The sequence below is a fragment of the Podarcis vaucheri genome, assembly GCF_965113315.1.
Source record: "Podarcis vaucheri genome assembly, chromosome: 10".
Taxonomy (NCBI): Eukaryota; Metazoa; Chordata; class Lepidosauria; order Squamata; family Lacertidae; genus Podarcis; species Podarcis vaucheri.
In genome coordinates this window covers 59,432,467-59,446,689 of record NC_138748.1, presented here as the reverse complement: position 1 = coordinate 59,446,689, position 14,223 = coordinate 59,432,467, and the positions used below count along the sequence as shown (strand labels likewise).

At 49.5% G+C, this 14,223-nt stretch overlaps 1 long non-coding RNA gene across 8 annotated transcripts in view; it reads right to left on the bottom strand.

The window, feature by feature from the left end:
- Positions 1-219: 219 nt before the first annotated feature.
- The window catches only part of LOC309541472, a 101,848-nt gene continuing 87,844 nt past the window's right edge, over positions 220-14,223 (bottom strand). For 2 of the 8 annotated variants that reach the window (XR_014223720.1, XR_014223721.1), the window contains 4 exons: positions 14,017-14,101; positions 13,265-13,345; positions 11,358-11,477; positions 277-454 (listed from right to left, as the gene is read on the bottom strand). This is a non-coding gene — a long non-coding RNA (uncharacterized lncRNA). Of the gene's footprint in view, positions 455-11,357; positions 11,478-12,546; positions 12,833-13,264; positions 13,346-14,016; positions 14,102-14,223 lie in introns of those variants that run through there. The other 6 variants (XR_014223712.1, XR_014223719.1, XR_014223713.1 and 3 more) reach the window with 6 other exon arrangements.

Genomic DNA, 14,223 nt, shown 5'->3' with positions numbered 1-14,223 from the left:
AGAAATTGGATGCAGCAGGGATCATCTGGAGATGGCTGCTGTTCGATATTAACTGCACACAGTAACTTTTTTTCCCTTCTTCTTCTTAGCACTTCCACCACTAACTCCCCCCCCCACCCTTCCCTCTTCCTTTGCCAGGTGACAGAAGCAGCCAAAATATAATCTTCCCTCCCCTCCCTTTCTATTCAGAAAATAAAATAAAGGGGGATAGGAGATGGGTTAATTCAAAGATTAAATTATCCATGCCCATTCCGGGTGAACGTCTTCAAATATATTTTATTTTGGAGTATTATTTAATGAAGGCATGGGCAAGACATTCACTGTAGAAAGACAGGAAAAACTGCACACCTAGGCTTGTGGGTTGTTGTTGTTTTTTGTAACAGCAAATAATACTCTTTGATCTCTTATTCTGCTCTTTATGGCGAATAGGGATGTGTTTTCTTGGGGGACGGATCTTAAAAAAACCCACAAAGTAGAGATCCTTAAGCAGTGTTTCATATTTCCCTTGAGCAAAGCTTCCTACATCACAATTAATTTTGGTTGTGATGTTTTCAATGACCAGAGGTTGTCTCAGTTACATTGTCTAGCAATCTATTAGGTTTCTTTTGCTGACACATAGGTCTATTTCACCTATACAAGTGCATCTTCTGGGAACTTGTGGTCTGTGTGTGTGTGTGTGTGTGCGCGCGCGCGCGCGTGTGTGTGTGATTGAGCCACAGGTTGAACTTGTGGGCTAACTCACAATGCCCTTGCTTAACCAACCTGACAATTATCTTCCCATGGTTGTGGACTTGGTGTGTGCATGCACACACACACACAATTCTCCTGACATATGTTACATGATGCATGATGAGTGGTATTTTGTATATATGGTAACATGGTTTTTCACCTTGAAAGATGGAGAGATTGCACAAACGGGACCATATGTAATGTGAGGGATTGGGAACCTGTAGCCTCTCTACATGTTGCAGTACTCCAGTTTTCATAAATGCATCACCTCTGTGTGTGGGCCAGCTAATGAGACAAATCAGGATGATTTGGTGTCAGTAGCCACCATCCACAACCTGCCTTAGGCCCCCCAATGAACCTTCATGTTATTCTGTCACTCTGTATACATATGTCAGAGCTGCCACCCAGTCCCAGCTCACATAGGACCAAGTCCGCCAGCGTTCACTTTATAAGAGTCTTTATTAAGTTACAGGTTTCATTTCCGAACTGCAGCGTGCAGCTCTACACCTTCTGCCCTAGGTCGGCGAAGACCCGTCTGAGTCCCCGCCTCTTGCACACCAGCTTAATACCCTAGCCTTGCTCCACCTCCTTCGCCTCTCCCTACGTCTCTGGGTCCTTCTGCCCCCCTGGGCCTCCTCCCTTCTACTCTCCTCTGACGCTGACCCCCCTGATCCTTCTGCCTCCTTGCGGCGGGCTTTAGGACCTGGCTCACTCTCCGGGCTGCTTACTGCTCCAGCTTCCGCTGCATTTGAACTTGGCGCGCGCGCCCAACTCTCTACTTTCCTCTTAACCGTTGCCTCGCTCTCTGAGGAGGGTGTGACCACCCCTGACTCGTGCCCTCCCTCCTGCTGACAGCCTCCGGAACCCGATGCCTGGCTACCTTCCTCCCTGCTGCTCTCAGTCTTGAGCGTGGGTCCCGACTTCCAGCTGCTGCCGCCCTCAGTTATGAGCGTGGGTCCCGACTTCCAGCTGCTACTCTCTGAATCTCCTCTGTTCCCTTCCTCCTGGGGTGTCCCCCCGGATCCCCCCCTTGCTCTGCTCACTGGGGCTCCCTTTTGGGAGTCCTCTGACTCACTGCTTAGGCTTGGAGATCTCGGGTCGTCATCATCACTCATTTTCCCTTCGGATTCCTCCCCCTCGCTCTCTGCTTCCTCCCTTCTCTGCGTCTCTGCTCCTGAACCCCTGACATCCATCCCCCCCTCGAAGCCCCCCCTTCCCCCCTCCCCGCTTTCAGGTGTGGGTGCTGGGTGCTCCATCATCACGGGAGGGAATGCCGGATACAGTTCGCTCCCCGTGGTTGGCCGCCAACTGAAGACCTCCGAGTCTTCCTCCTCGCGGTCGCCGACGTTGACCTGTTCCGCTTCCATCTCTGTACCGCCGTGCTCGAACCCAAGGTCCTCCCCGAACACGTCCATGTCAGTCTCTGCGTCGGTCGCTCGACCTGGCATCTCCAGCCACTTCCGGCGCCATTGCTCCTCCGGTCGATCGTCCCACCAATACGAGGTGTCTGACGCCGAACCCGCCGGCGATCCTTCTGGGGAACGGGTGCTCAGTGCGGGTTCCCCGTCCGAGTCGAATCCATGGAACGTGCTGGAAGAAAGTGTGGGCGTGAACAGCCAGTCGTCGAAGAAGCTCGCTGGCATGGGTCTGTGTGGGAAAAGGGCATGAAACTCGTCCTTGAGCAGGGGTTCCTCCAAAGCGTAGTCTGGCACCCAGCTATTGGCGCTGGCCCGGGTGCCCTCTCTGGCTAGGAGGTATTCGACTCCCTCTTCCCCCCATCTGGAGTCCAAAATCTCCGTGACCTCGTTGATGGGGTCTTGCTGCGTCACCCCTCGCGTCTCCGTCCGCTCCCGGAACGGACTCGGTGCCGTCCCTGGCTCCTGGAATCTGTGAGGTGCCTTGTAGGGAGTGAGCACCGACCTGTGGAACACCGGATGCATTCTGGAACCCTCCGGCAGCGCCAGTCGGAAGGCTACCGGGTTGATCTGTGCTTCGACTTGGTACGGACCAATTTGCTTGTGCCCCAACTTCTTCTTGGCTAGTGACCTGGTCGGCACTGCGTGGGCTGCCAACCAGACCCAGTCTCCCACTTGGATCTCTTCGCCAACCCGCCTGTGCTTGTCAGCTTGCACCTTGTAGGCGTGCTTAGCTAGCTCCAGCTGCCGTCTGAGTTGATCGTGTACCGCCTGCAACTCTGACGCGAACGCGTCCGCCGTCTGTGGTCCTCCGTCCCCCACTCTCTCCCGTCCCGGGAAGGTTCTGGGATTCCTCCCATTGTTGGCGAAGAACGGCGTCACCCCTGTGGACACGTGCTTCGTGTTGTTGTAAGCGAACTCGGCGAGCGGCAGGTAATCCACCCAGGTCGCAGGTTGTTGATTGGCATAGCATCTCAGGTACTGCTGCATGATGGCATTGACCCTCTCTGCTTGCCCGTTGGTCTGCGGGTGTCTTGCTGATGCCAGATCGACCTTGACATTTAGAAAACTCATCAGCTTCTGCCAGAAATTCGAGACGAACTGGCGCCCGCGGTCGGACAGGATAGACCGCGGCAGACCATGCACTTTGAACACGTGATCTATGAACAGTTTGGCGGTTTGTTCCGCCGTGGCCACCTTCGCACACGGAATGAAATGTGCCATCTTGGTGAACAAGTCCACCACCACTAGTACAGCTGTCTTGCCTCTCGAGCTGGGTAGATCCGTAACAAAGTCCAGGGCCACTCTCTCCCACGGTTCAAACGGCGTTTGCAGCGGTTCCAGCAGTCCCGCTGGTGGTTTGTGCACCGGTTTGGCCCTCTGGCAGGTGTCGCACCTCGCAACGTAGTCCGCGACTTCCCCTCTCAGTCTGGGCCACCAAAAGTCCCTTGCGACTAATTCCACCGTTTTTTCCGTGCCAAAGTGCCCGGCCGTGGGTGCGTCGTGCAGCTGCTGCAGTACCCTGGCGCGAAGTTCGTCTCCCGGCACGTAGATGGCCCCTTTACGTAAGAGCAAGCCGTCTCGTATCTGGAACTCGTCGCCCTTCGCCGTGCCCTTGTGCACCTCTGCCATCTTCGCCTGCGCGAAGGAGTCGTCCTGCAACGCCCGCCGCACCGTATCCAGGTCTACTGTGGCTGAAGCGCACGCCCACGCTGTTGGCGCGAAGATGTGCATGGCTGCTGCTGGCGTCGCCTCTTCGAGGTATTGCGGTTTGCGGGACAGTGCATCCGCCATGACGTTGGTGTCGCCTGGGACGTACTCTATTCGGAAATTGAAGTCAGCAAAGAACTCCGCCCAACGTATCTGCCTCTGGTTCAGGAACTGAGCCGTGCGCCAGTGCTCCAGATTCTTGTGATCCGTGCAGACCTGCACCGTGTGCTTGGCGCCGATCAGGAAGTGCCTCCACGCCTTGAAAGCTGCATGAATGGCCAGCAACTCCCTGTCCCAGATGGTGTAGTTCTGCTCCGACTTGCTGAGCTTTCTGGAGTAGAACGCTCCCGGCCTCCAGACCCCCTGTGGGTCCCTTTGCAGCAGGACAGCTCCCACTGCTCTATCGGACGCGTCTGTCTCTACCCGCATCGGTCTGCTGGGGTCGATATGCAGCAGTTGCTCTTCCGACGCGAAGAGACGCTTGAGTGCCTGAAAGGACTGCTCCGCCTGCTCCGTCCAGATGAATTTCTTTTTCTTGGAGCTTAGCGTGTCCGTGATGGCCGCCGTCTGCATCGCGAACCCCTTGATAAACTTGCGATAGAAGTTGGCGAAGCCGACAAACCGCTGGACCTCCTTCCGGTTGCGCGGGCTCTTCCAATCCAACACCGCACGAACCTTGGCGCTGTCCATGGCTAGCCCCTTGTCCGACAACTTGTAACCCAAGAAATCCACCTCCGTCGTGTCGAACTGGCACTTCTCCAGTTTGGCGTACAGTCTATGCTGCTGCAGCCTCTTCAGCACCTCCCGAACATCTTGGTCATGGGCTTGCTGCGATTCGGAGAATATCAGGATGTCATCCAGAAAGCAGACGCACTTCTTGTAAAGGAGTCCCGCCAACACATGATGCATGAAAGCTTGGAAACAGTGAGAACCGTTTTGCAATCCAAACGGCATCACTCTGTATTCGTAGGTGCCCAGAGGCGTGAACATGGCTGTCTTCCACTCATCGCCCTCCCTCATGCGGATGAGATTGTACGCACCTCGCAGGTCCAACTTGGTGAACACGCGTCCCTTGCGCACCGTCGCTAGTAGGTCGTCAATCCTGGGCATGGGGAAATCAGAAGGCTTGGTCATCTTGTTTAAGAGGCGAAAATCCACCACCAGTCTTTTTTGGGGCGTGTCTTTCTTCTTCACGAAGAAAACAGGACTGCCCCCTACTGCCCTGGACTCCCGGATGAAACCGCGCTGCAAATTGTGATCTATGAACTGTTTGAGTTCCTGTAATTCGTCCTCAGACATGGAATACAGCTTCCCTTTCGGCAGCGTCGCCCCTGGTAGGAGGTCAATCTTGCAGTCATATTGCCTGTGCGGTGGTAGCTTGTCAGCCTCTTTCTCGCAGAAGACCTCCAGAAAGTCTGCGTATTTGTGGGGGACTGCTTGCAACGTTCCCAACTGCAGTTGTGATTCCTCCTCCTCTCCCTCCTGTCTGGGCAGGATGCAGTGTTCTGCGCAATAAGAGGAGCCGAAGATCAGCTGTCTCTGGTACCAAGCCAGTGTCGGACTGTGCCTGTCCAGCCAACTCATGCCCAACACAATGGGCGTGTCCGACAGTTGGGTGACATTAAAACTGATGACTTCCCTGTGGTCGCCAAGGCGCATCACCATCGGTGGCGTTTGCTTCACCACCTGCCCCCCTAGCAACTCTCTGCCATCCACTGTGACGACTTGCAGGGGCAGAGTGGCAGGCAGTAGCTGTATAGCGTGCTGCTCCACAAAATCCTGCGCTATAAAGTCTGCGTTGCTTCCAGAATCCACAGAAAGCGGCACTTCGATAGTGACGCCATCGGGTAGCTGGAGAGATGCTGTGAGCTGCACTACTGGTTTGGGTGGGAGGGGGTCCGTGGGTTGCAAGATCGCTGGGGACTGCTTCACTGATGCGTCTGGCTGGGCCCCAGTGCCTCTGCCTCCAGCCAGACATCGTCGTTTCCCTGCTGTGGTTCTCCTTGCTGCGTTGCTGCAGTCACCATTGCTGAGGCTGCAGTGTGCTTGTGGAGCCTCCGGGGACACTCTTTCGCCAAATGGCCTGGATCCTCGCAGATGTAACACTTCCTGTTCCCTCTAGGAGGCTTCGCTTTCACTGCTGTCGGTGCTTGGGCTCTGGCTGCTGACTGAGCCCTTGCACCTCCAACCTCCATCGGTTCCCCTCCCCCTCCAGGCGGAGGTGTGGATTGCGCACGCGCTGCTTCTCTTGGAACGAAAGAGAAACTTCTCGCTGCTTCGCGCCCTCCACGTCCTTCATCTCTGCACCATGGACGTTCTTCCAGCCTCACCCCCACAGTCAGCGCCCTTTGGACCACCTCCTGCGTGCTTCGGGGCCTCTCCCCCCTTGCAATTTCATCCTTGACCGCAGAGCTTAGACCCTCCCAGAACAGGTCTCTGACAGGGGGCGAATCCCGGTCCCACTCTAAGGCACTGACCAGCGCAAAAAAGCGGGCGTGGTACTGCCGGACGCTTGCCCTCCCTTGTTTTAGTCCATGAATCTCCCGTCGGGCAAGATCCACATCAATAGTAGACAAAAAACACGCATCCATCGCTTTGATAAAGGCATCTGCATTCTGAAGCGCCGGATCTTTATCCCTCCACAAATTGCGTAGCCACGCTTTAGCATCCCCATGCAAATGGGATAGTATGAACCCCACTTTCTCTTCCTCATCTCTAAAGTCTTTTGCCAGCAGTTGCAGTGCGCACATTACGTCTGCTCGAAAATTGGGGTACTGTTGTAAATTCCCATCGAAGTGAGCCACAAGCCCTCCTGCTCTCCGTGCCAACCCAACCCCCTCCGGTCTGGGTCCTGGCTGCCCGTGTTTAACCCATGCTTCAAACCTGGCGTGGAGATCTCTGTAGGCGGCTGCCGCATCCTCCTCCCTCTTCTTGGATGCCAGTACCTCCGCGTTCAATTGGGTAACTGCCTGTTGCAGCGCTGCAACTGTCTCTGCTTCCGTCATCTCTGCTAACCGTCGTGAGCTTGCTCCCAAACACCGATCCCCTCCTCCAGCTGCCTCTCTCTCCGCTGCGAGATATCAGGTGTCCGAAGCTTTTGTGAGACGGGTCTTACTGTCAGAGCTGCCACCCAGTCCCAGCTCACATAGGACCAAGTCCGCCAGCGTTCACTTTATAAGAGTCTTTATTAAGTTACAGGTTTCATTTCCGAACTGCAGCGTGCAGCTCTACACCTTCTGCCCTAGGTTGGCGAAGACCCGTCTGAGTCCCCGCCTCTTGCACACCAGCTTAATACCCTAGCCTTGCTCCACCTCCTTCGCCTCTCCCTACGTCTCTGGGTCCTTCTGCCCCCCTGGGCCTCCTCCCTTCTACTCTCCTCTGACGCTGACCCCCCTGATCCTTCTGCCTCCTTGCGGCGGGCTTTAGGACCTGGCTCACTCTCCGGGCTGCTTACTGCTCCAGCTTCCGCTGCATTTGAACTTGGCGCGCGCGCCCAACTCTCTACTTTCCTCTTAACCGTTGCCTCGCTCTCTGAGGAGGGTGTGACCACCCCTGACTCGTGCCCTCCCTCCTGCTGACAGCCTCCGGAACCCGATGCCTGGCTACCTTCCTCCCTGCTGCTCTCAGTCTTGAGCGTGGGTCCCGACTTCCAGCTGCTGCCGCCCTCAGTTATGAGCGTGGGTCCCGACTTCCAGCTGCTACTCTCTGAATCTCCTCTGTTCCCTTCCTCCTGGGGTGTCCCCCCGGATCCCCCCCTTGCTCTGCTCACTGGGGCTCCCTTTTGGGAGTCCTCTGACTCACTGCTTAGGCTTGGAGATCTCGGGTCGTCATCATCACTCATTTTCCCTTCGGATTCCTCCCCCTCGCTCTCTGCTTCCTCCCTTCTCTGCGTCTCTGCTCCTGAACCCCTGACAACATACTTTTACATACTGTTTACATACTTCTATAACTTTATAGCTCTATGTTTCCCTACGTATTTCATGTATTTCTAGGTCCACAGTCTTTGCAAGAAGTGAAGCTGTCTAAAATGTTGCCTGTTGAGTAGCTCTGGTTTGTTGCTCTTTTTGTTGTTAAAGCACAGCAGTGAATGATTTTTTTTTATTTAAGCTTCATTTAAGATTTTTTTAAAAAACTACATTGCCCTATTTTAACAACAGCAAAACCAACCCAGAGTTCAACATTTTGGTGTAATTTTTCCTGATATACACATTTTTCAATGGAGCATTGACCAATATACAATTCCGTAATATTCCTTAATAGAATTCATTTTTGTATGTTATTTCACCTAATACATGCATTTATATGCACATTTTACACACACACACACACACACACACACACACACACACACAGTTGTGCACATTGTGCACATATAGTTGGCTGGGGACCTTCATTGCAAAATGTGGATTTTGATGGATTCTTTGCGTTTGCATATTGTTTGAGAAAGTGTGAATTAGCTAAGTTCACCTTTAAATGTGAACTGGATTTCTCCTCCGTCCCTAGTTGTCCAATTCTATTGCCAACAGAGAAATACTCAGAGCCTGCCAAGTAATCAAAATGTATGTATGTTCAAAACTTTCATTAAAATGGTCAATAGGTAACAAAACAAAAAAAGAAAAGAAATTTAAAAATGGATGCAATGTGCCTATAATAAAGATCAGAAGGGCTTAATGTGCCATTACCTCTGTGTGCGAGGCAGCAAGCAGTGACAATCTTGCCTTCCTTGTCAAGTTTCAAGAACATGCAATCCTTAATTTAAACACTCAAGAGATCTTTGGAGCTTGTCAGTCTAGTTAATCAAGCCCCCTTTTGTCCCTATTTTAAAGAAAATCTGACTTTCTTTAAAGACTTTTTAAAGCACAGCCCTTGATTGCCCAAACAAGTTCTGTTCTAGGGGGATGAAATAATCCAATAACATCTTTTATCTGCTTTTATCTATTTCGTTTGCTTGTGTTTCTGCATGCCTAGATATGACTGAAGCATTGTTCGTTCAAAAAAGGGACTGGAGCCATCAACATTTCTAAGTAGAGCACATCTTTAATTGGGAGAATATTCAAGTAGAGCTTCCATGGCTTAATAGGGAGGACGGAGACTGAAAGGTATATATATTTTAAAAGCCAGTCCAACTGTTGTTGTGTCGCTGTAACAAACAAGAAAATCTCAACGGTAGCCTTTGCTTCTAACAGTGAGTTGGAGCTCAGATTTTTCAATCTCACATATCCTTCAGCATCTCAAGGACTGCCTCTCCCCATGTAAACCATCCTGGACTCTACAATCTTCATCTGTGGCCCTTCTTCATGTGCCTCCTCCACGTGAGGTTCAGAGGGTGGCAACATGAGAACGGACCTTCTCTGTAGTGGCTCCCCATTTATGGAACACTCTCCCCAAGGAAGTTCACCTGGCACCTTCATTACATATCTTTAGGTGCCCGGAAAAAATATTCCTCTTCAATCATGCCTTTGGCTGGTTAATACTCTACAGCCTTTTAAATGTGTTTGGAGATCCTCCAAGTGTCTATATTTTCCAATCCTGTATAGGGAAGTGTTCTTTTTTTAATTTTTAACGGAATGGGACATCCCTATTTTTATTGGATAAATGTTGGGAAGTGGATGTTATTGTTTTGTTGTTTATGGTTTAATTATTTACCTGTGTAAACTTGTATGTTATCCTGTGAACATCTTTTGATGAAGGGCAGTATATAAATTTAATAAATAATATATTCAAATGGGACCTCTATTCAGGCTTGGTCAATAATCCAATTTTATTTCCATTTCATTGATTCATTAAGCAGACCATAGGTCAGGGAAGGGAACCTTTGGTCCTACAACTCCTTGAACATTGGCCATGTTTTTTTCTGGGCAGCTGAGACCTGAAGTCCAACAACACCTGGGGAAGGCCATAGGCTCTCCATCCCTGCTACACTCAATCCATTGAGTGCCAGTGCCAGTTTTGTGACATCTGTAATTTGCAGCCAGTGAGATGACACACTGTCACTGCCCCCCCTGGCCTTTCCACGGAAAGCTTTGGTGGTTTAGGTTTAAGCATAGGTAGTAGATGTAGGTAGGTGTGGGCATCTGAGAAAAGGATGCTGGAGTAGACGGTCCATTGGCCTGAACCTTCAGAGTTCTTCCTAAGTTCTTATGTGTTCTTCCAGTTGTGTTCCACTGGCAGAATGAGTAAACCAGTGCATGTCAGGGGCATGCGGGGAGCAGGAGCAGAGCCATTACATCCTTTGCTTCCTCAACATGGCTCAGGAACTGGTGTGACTATATGTTATCTCTGCAGCAGGTGTTGCCTACAATGGAAGGAATTAAGGAAGAGCCCGCCGTGAAACATCATAGCAGTGGAAGTGGTGGTTGCTTTGCCAATGGGCCCCACACCTCACCTTAAGTGAATGCCATGGGAGAGAACTTCCATTCAATTCACACTTAAAGGCACAGTTACCTAAATGACACTTTCTAAAACAATACATTAAATGAAGCGCAGCACAGCCATCCTACAAAATTTCGGAATTCCTTGAATTTTGCAATCCAGTTCTTCAGCCAAGTAATATGCACAGGGATGTAGAATACAGCACTAGGGTGAAGTGTGCGCAGAAATGCATACATCGGTGGAAGTAAAGGTAAAGGTAAAGGGTCCCCTGACCGTTAGGCCCAGTCGCAGACGACTCTGGGGTTGTGGCGCTCATCTTGCTTTATTGGCCGAGGGAGCCGGCGTACAGCTTCCAGGTCATGTGGCCAGCATGACTAAGCCGCTTCTGGCGAACCAGAGCAGCGCACGGAAACACCATTTACCTTCCCGCCGGAGCGGTACCTATTTATCTACTTGCTCTCTTGATGTGCTTTCGAACTGTTAGGTTGGCAGGAGTCGGTGGAAGTAGCATACAGATATGCATTATATTATGGAAAACACCCTAAAATCATCTTTCTTGAGCACTTTAAAAAACAAATCTCAAACTGATGTGGAAATGTGGATAACTGGAAAAATGAGAAAACATTCCTCTTCAACCAGGCTTCGGACTGATTAACATCCTATACCCTTTTAAATGTGTTTGTGGAAGGGGGTGGGGGAGGGGTTATTGTTTTGTTATTGTTATTGTTCTTATTATGTATTCTATGTTTTTATCTTCTATTTTTATGCTGTTGAAGCACCCTGAGATGTCCAGATAAAAGGCAGTATACAAAGTTAATAATAAAAAATAAAATAAATACATTAATATAAATACGTTAGAAAGGATTTATTTTAAAGGCATCGGCAGGAGATCATTGAATACACTGCAGCCTATGAAATATATGAATGTAATGATATAAAAGCAAAATCAACAGCACATTATTCACGAATAAGCCTTGGGGAAGGGGGAAACAAGGAAAAGTATATGAAAATAATGATTATAGGGGGGAAACAAAATAGACTATGGACATGCAACTTAGGAACGTTACACTGAGAAACCATATGCAGCTTAACCTTTATGGACAACTATTATGGCATGCAGATTAGACTTACAGCCATATCAGATTTCAGCCCAAGTGTCTCTTGACAGCCCCAAAGCAGCTTTCTAATAGATGTCCTTCATTCCAATGGGATTACTTTTAAGATCTCTGATGGCCTCAAATGCAGACAAACCTGTAAAGGAAAGGACTATCTCATTAATGTCACGGGTGAAGCATATACAGGGCAACACAGCTGTCCGAATGCACACACAGAGTTATTTGAAGTTTAGGATATTACAGCCTGAAGATTCCTGGTGAGTTTTCCTGACATTTCTCTCTGTAATGCTCACTACTCAGTTTGGCAAATATTACCTTTATATCTGACCTTCGAGCCACCTTTGACTCGACCCGCTTCTCTCCGGAAGTCCACACAAAATGATCTCACTGTAAACAGAGCCTTTCCCTAAGCAAAGTTGGAGGAGACACAACAGCCCAAGTCATTCACTCAACCCTAAGAGGAACAATGCAGGTAATAAAACCCCACAAATTACCTCGGAACTAACAGGAAGTTCTTTGGTTTGCTGTCGGTTCCCACCAAAATGTTGCCTAAAGTGAAATTTAGACCTGATTTGATTTGGGGGCTCCATCCTTGTATGAACTTCACCTGATGAACTTCAAGCGATATTTTGTAATGAAGCAAAATGTCACAGCTAAGTTCAAGGTATCCTTCAACAGTTTTTACCAGAATTCAAAATAGTTTTGAGAAGATGGGCAAAAATTCTCATAGGGTGGGGAAGATATTAAGGAAGAATTTGTTGTTGCTGAGTAGTCTTTATCAGAGATCAACCACACGTCACACCTGTATTAGGCTGTTCAGAGCACAAATAGGAGATAGAGGAGAAACTACAGTTTTAGGGAGATTCAGATTATCCCCTGTGGGCTGAAAGGAAGTATGAAGGGCCTCAAAAGTTTGCATGTTCTGACCCAGGCTTCCTCAACCTTGGCCCTCCAGATGTTTTGAGACTACAGTTCCCATCATCCCTGACTACTGGTCCTGCTAGCTAGGGATCATGGGAGTTGTAGGCCAAAAACATCTAGAGGGCTGACGTTGAGGAACCCTGTTCTAACCCATGCAGGGCCCTCTCTCATGTATGTCAGTGGCTGCTGACCACTGCCCATGTGGTGAGCCATGTAACTGCAGGCTCTCAGGGAAGAATCTTCCAGACATGGTGTGATTCTGCCCACCCAGGCTGGTCATTTCATTTTCCAGCTTCCCTTTGCTCAAGTAGTGTGGTCTACCTTGACTTTAGTGCATCTTGCATCTCCTTGCTTGCTCCTTATTCTCAGAAGTGAAATCGGAATGCATGAGAACGATTATTTATGCAGTCCTAAAATAGTAACATCCAGGATGCAGTGCAACTTCGAATGAAACGTTTGTGTGAAAACTTGGAGATCTTCTGCTTCATGTAAGGAACTGCCAAATGGACAGACAAGCAACTGCTGCCCACCAACATTTGAACTGGCAGCTTGGTTTTCTGCTGATATGCCCTGCTCAAGAGAAGAAGAAGAAGAAGAAGAAGAAGAAGAAGAAGAAGAAGAAGAAGAAGAAGAAGAAGAAGAAGAAGAAGAATTTGGATTTGATATCCCGCTTTATCACTACCCGAAGAAGTCTCAAAGCGGCTAACATTCTCCTTTCCCTTCCTCCCCCACAACAAACACTCTGTGAGGTGAGTGAGGCTGAGAGACTTCAGAGAAGTGTGACTAGCCCAAGGTCACCCAGCAGCTGCATGTGGAGGAGCGGAGATGCAAACCCGGTTCCCCAGATTACGAGTCTATCGCTCTTAACCACTACACCACACTGGCTCACAAGTTGGCAGAACCAGAAAGTGGAATCCAGTGAGTTTTTGCACGTGTCATTACACTCATAGGAAATGTGTTGAAAGAAGTGCCGCTTAGCACAGTGGTTTGTAATTTCCTTACCTGAATACACGTGCCCCTTGCAAGTGAGATTTTGTCGACAGGAATAAAGATGTTCTCCAAAAGACGTTGGGCAAACAACAACTGAAAAGAATGAAGAACAAACCATTTTGAATCACCTTGCACAGATCTATTTGTACCTGCTCTCAAAGTCACTGGATAAAAGTCACTTAGAGAGATGCCTGCAATGTGTCATTGGCTGCCGTTTCCAGTGTCACTTTGGCCACAAGAACCCAGGAGTTTATTAGATAGAAAAGACTGAGAGATGAAAAACGGGCAGTAATGGAGCTTGTTTAGCTCCTGCCTTTCATTTCCCATTGGACATGCACTTTGTAAGAGATGGTGGCTGCCAACTCAGCAAGGGAAAGGTGGGTTGTTTGTTTATTTTAAATTTAAAGCTAGTTGTGGGCTGCTCCTCCACCCATTCCACTAGAGAAGATTTTCCTAAAACAAAAGAGGCCGCCGCCGCTGCCCCACACACACTGCACAATTCCTCTGTTTGGGGAGGAATCAGTTTGCCTTATCTTAGTCTCATCCAAAGGGGATTCCAGTACATTGAAGCCTTCTATCAGAATTTGGTAGATAGGAGCTAAGCAAGATATCTTATATCTAGCTCAGCATTGTTCACTTTGACTGGCAATGGCTCTCTGGGGTTTCAGGCAATAAAAATGAAAGAAAAGGCACATTCCTTAGTCTCCTCAAAAATAAGGCAACTGCAGCAAAAAAACAACTACAACCCCAAACCTGCACCCCACCTGAAAAGTGTCATGAAGAGGAGGCCACGCAAATTATCTGGAAACCAAGCCTTTGGAACGGTTGTGGGAGTTGGTTATGTTGAGCCTAGATAAGAAGAAGAAGAAGAAGAAGAAGAAGAAGAAGAAGAAGAAGAAGAAGAAGAAGAAGAGGAGGAGGAGGAGGAGGAGGAGGAGTTTGGATTTGATATCCCGCCTTTCACTCCCCTT